Below are 4,835 nucleotides of genomic sequence, written 5' to 3'. Positions count from 1 at the left end.
AAGAGTTTTGACTGATGCAGGGCTGTCTGCATGTAAATCACCCTGGGAAGGTTTGTAATAGAGAAGTTCCAAGATTCCATCTCCATTGATTCTATTATAGAAGGTTTCTGTGGGTCCCTGAATTCCCAGTGTTTAAAAAGTTCCTGATTCTGACATACGCCTCCACCAACAACCAAGATGTATGACTTTTTGCTACAGGATAAGGCAAGTGTGGGTCCTCTGAGAAGCAGACATCAATATGGGATTACTCATGCAAGAGATTTATTAGGGGAAGTGATTGTGAGGGGAAAATGGGGAGGGAGCTAAGGGCGTCTGAGAAACCATCAGATTGAGATGTGGGTCTGGCTCCAGGTGAGGAGGTGAAGGAAGGAAAAGAGTCTTAGATTTCAGTGCAGTTCTATAAAATTTCAGCAAAGCCAGAAAATTTATCTGCCAGAGTCTCACGTCTCCCAGGAACAGGACTGCCTTAGTATCTCAGCCATGCTCACTCATTGGCTGGGACCAGCCCATAGGAAGTGTGGCCTTGGCATAAACAGGGTGAAGGATTCTACCTTAGGACTGTTAGTCAATTAGTGTCCCCACAGTGAGAGGTCTGACAGGTGCCTTTCACTGCAGCGCCAGGATATAAGGTACGACATGGAGCTCTCCTACAAGCAGTTTACAATTCAACTTTCAGAATGTAGAAACACAGGATTAGAAAAGACATTAACGCTAGTTTAATTACCTTCCTAAGGCTTAAGAAGGCTGAACAGCATCCCTGCTATTCTTGGATATCTTAGAGTTGGCATATTCATACCTCCATGGGGAGTAGTCCATCTTTGGGCAGTTCTGGCTGTTAGAAAGTTATATTATGTTGTGACAAACTGTTTCTTCTTGATGCTTTAAAAATTAGAAATAAGGCTGGGTGTGGTGGCTTACGCCTGTAATCCCAGCACTTTGAGAAGCTGAGGCTGGAGGATTGCTTGAGCTCAGGAGTTCAAGACCACCCTGGGCAACAGCGAGACCTCATCTCTACTTAAAAAAACAAACAAACAGACAAAACACATAGCTCTCTGGGCTCAGACTTAGTTTGCAGCGACATGGCCAAATGCACCAAGAAAGTCGGAATCATCAGTAAATATGGGACCCGCTATGGGGCCTCCCTCTAGAAAATGGTGAAGAAAAATTGAAATCACCCAGCACACCAAGTACATTTGCTCTTTCTGTGGCAAAACCAAGATGAAGAGATGAGCTATGGGGATCTGGCACTGTGGTTCCTGCATGAAGACAGTGGCTGGCAGTGCCTGGACCTACAATACCACTTCCGCTGTCACGGTAAAGTCGCCATCAGAAGACTGAAGGAATTCAAAGACCAGTAGATGCTCTTCTACTCTTTGAGACATCATTGGCCTATAATAAATGGGTTAATGTATGTAACAAAATTGCCTTGGCTTGTTAACTTTATTGGACATTCTGATGTTTGCATTATGTTAATACTGTCATTTTGGAGAAGCATGCTGAGATGGATTATTTTAATTCAGTTTCTTTTTTAGTAGTCAAATGATAAAATATGGCATAAGGATACAAGTCTTCCAAGTTAGGTATATCTATTAGCTTTTTATAAGTCTGTTCCTACCAGTTTGATTTTGAGATACATTGGAGCAAACTGCAAACTTTAGTGTTTGCTTGTTAGTTTGTTTTTTGAGACGGAGTCTTGCTCTGTTGCCTAGGCTGGAGTGCAGTGGCGCGATCTCTGCTCACTGCAACCTCTGCCTCCCGGGTTCAGGCAATTCCCTGCCTCAGCCTCCCGAGTAGTTGGGATTACAGGTGCCCGCCACCATGCCTGGCTAATTTTTGTATTTTTAGTAGCGACAGGGTTTCACCATGTTGGCCAGGCTGCTCTTGAACTCCTGACCTCGTGATCGACCCACCTTGGCCTCCCAAAGTGCAGGGATTACAGATGTGAGCCACTGCACCTGGCAGTTTAGTTTTAAAATTACAGTTAATATTTAAAAAAAATGTTTTTAGGCTGGGCGCGGTGACTCAGGCCTGTAATCCCAGCACTTTGGGCAGTCGAGGCAGGTGGATTACTTGAGGCCAGGAGTTTGAGACCAGCCTGGCCAACATAGTGAAACCCTGTCACTACTAAAAATACAAAAAATAGCTGGGTGTGGTGGTGCATGCCTGTAATCTCAGCTATTTGGGAAGCTCAGGCACCAGAATCACTTGAACCCAGGAGGGAGAGGTTACAGTGAGCTGAGATCATGCCACTGCACTCCAGCCTGGGTGACTGAGACTCTTGTCTCCAAAAAAAGTTTCTAAAGGTATAGAATATACTAAATAATATACGTATACTGCCTCTTCTATTACACTTCTGGTGTTTTCTTTGACCTACACTGTATCAGCATTTTCAGGAAACAATATGAAACAATTATAATTTCCCATTAAATGTCTCTCTCTATATATATATGTATACATATGCATATATATATATATAAAATGATAATTAGCCGGGTGTGGTGGCACCTATAGTCCCAGCTACTCAGGAGGCTGAGGTGGGAGGTCACGTGAGCCCAGGAGGTTGAGATTGCAGTGAGCCATGATCACACCATTGCACTCCAGCCTGGGCGACAAAAAAAGACACTGTTTCAAAAAAAAAAAAAAAAAAAGATCCTCAGAAATAGAAGAAAATTTGGGGAAATGTGCTAAATCCTCTCATTTAATAGTGTGAAATCAGACCCACAGAGGATAACCAAATTACCCAAGGCCACAAAGTACCTAGTTATAGACAGAACTGGAGCTAATATCTAGGTCAACTGCTCTTTCTACTCTGTACTCGGTTTAATTTTTATTTTAAATTTTCATGGAAAAGAACATTTTTGACAAGTTTATTGTCACACACAACAAGTTAATTGCAATGATTCAGATGGTCTCCAGTTTATTTAAAAGAAGTTGCCACATCCCCTATGAAATTACTTTTCTCAAACATCCTGTGAAGGGTGAAGACACATAAGAGAAGCAAAGCCAAAGATAATTTCCAATCATCTAAAGTTGTTTATATTTAGTAGAAGGACCAAAAAAGCAGTATTAAATACACCACCCCACCACCTTCCCAAACCTTTATACTAAATGGTAGATGACTATTCATGTAGTTTGGTATTTTACATGTTTGTTTTATTTAGGGTTTATTTGGGAGTTGTTTCTCCACATTTACAAAGCTTTGAATTTTATAAAATACATTTCAATTTTAATTTTGAATTAAAAATAAAAGATGGAGTACATTTTAAATCTTAGGTCTGAACTTCAGTTAGCAAGAACTGCTAGAAAATTCTAAAATAGAAACAATAGCACTTTGGCGCCACCTTGTGGGAAAATGTGAAAAGGTAGGCGAAAAGGGTTACGCGTATAGCATAATAAATTTGTGAGGAGTTATATGTATCTACAGAAGGCAATGGGGGGAAAAGTGTGTGTGTGTGTGTGTGTGAGATTAAGTCCTTCCCTCCTTAGCTTTAAAAGAAAAATATCATATTATAAATTCCAATACTGCCAATATTTGCAACAAAGGTTTGTTTGCAGCCATTCTATTTTATAATTATTGATAGGTTCATGTGTTTGCCTGGATGCAGGGATACCATCCTTTCTAGGTTTTATCACGAGTGATCACTCCTACCTGCTTCCACCCTTGGTAAAATTCACTCCATGGGAGTGGGGTGGCATCTGACTGGTAATCTGGGAGGCAACAGGCCCTTATCCTAGCCACATCTAGAGAAGGGGCAAGTTCTGCCCCTGCGGGATGGGCACCATCAGAGTTCAGTCCCGACCATGCCCATTCCATGCCTGAAAATTGACCAGACTGAGCCCCCCAGCCACAGGCTTCTCTGAGAAGCTTCTCTGGCCAGTTTTCAGAATGCCCATTTTCTTCTCAGGCCTAAGGTACACGCCCCTGCCCAGCCTTGAGCAGAGTGTCAGCTCTGTGAGAGCAAGAGCTTTGTTTTGTTCTCCACAGAATTCCCAGCCCCTAACCGTGGCTGGCAAATAGTGGACATCCGACAAATATTTGTGGTCAGTATAAATTAATACATAATAAAGCTCATATTCTGGCCCTCATCTGCCACTCATTTATTTCCTACTGTACCTAGAACCCAAGTGGGGAAGGGAGATACTCTTTATTGGTCCCTGTCAAAAACCCCGATTTCCCAGATAGTCCAAGAGTGGCTTCTTCAGTTCACACCATTCAGGTCTCTTTAAATGTCATCTCAGATATCCTTTCCTGTCCTATCAAAAATAACACCACAATCTTCTTTCAAATTGTTTCTTCTGTGAACAAATATTGTTTACTATGTGGTAGGTGCTGTTCTCAGCTCTAAATATATAACAGAAAACTAAACAGGGTCCTGCCTGCCCTCAACAAGTTTATAATCTTGAGGAAGGAGTAGCCAAAATTGACAAATAAATACATAGCAACAGAGGGCAAAGGAGGTTCCAGGTAGAGAGAACCGCAAGTGTGAAGGCCTGTCCTGTTGGAGACACTTGGAGACAGAGAGGGAAAAAGTGTATGAGTGAAGGCTGGGGAGGGAAGCAGAAGCTGGACTATGCAGGGCTTGGTGGGTCACGGAGAGGGGCTTGGTTTTCTATTCTAACTGGGCTGGGCAGCCAATGGATGTGTTAAGGATAACTGGTAGAAAGGGCTCACCAGCACACAGCAGGTGCTTTCAAGATAATATGAGTGCTGGTTGGGTGCAGTGGCTCACGCCTGTAATCCCAGCACTTTGGGAGGCCAAGGCAGGCGGATCACCTGAGGTCAGGAGTTCAAGTCTAACCTGGCCAACATGGCGAAACCCTGTGTCTACTAAAAA

General features: G+C 42.7%; 1 pseudogene; it reads left to right on the top strand.

Moving 5' to 3' along the window:
- Window positions 1–1,079: 1,079 nt before the first annotated feature.
- LOC129008447 (large ribosomal subunit protein eL43-like) lies at window positions 1,080–1,358 on the top strand (annotated as a pseudogene).
- The last annotated feature ends 3,477 nt before the right edge of the window (window positions 1,359–4,835 follow it).

Source organism: Pongo pygmaeus, chromosome 9, assembly GCF_028885625.2.
Source record: "Pongo pygmaeus isolate AG05252 chromosome 9, NHGRI_mPonPyg2-v2.0_pri, whole genome shotgun sequence".
NCBI lineage: Eukaryota > Metazoa > Chordata > Mammalia > Primates > Hominidae > Pongo > Pongo pygmaeus.
This window is presented reverse-complemented; position numbering and strand designations above follow the sequence as displayed.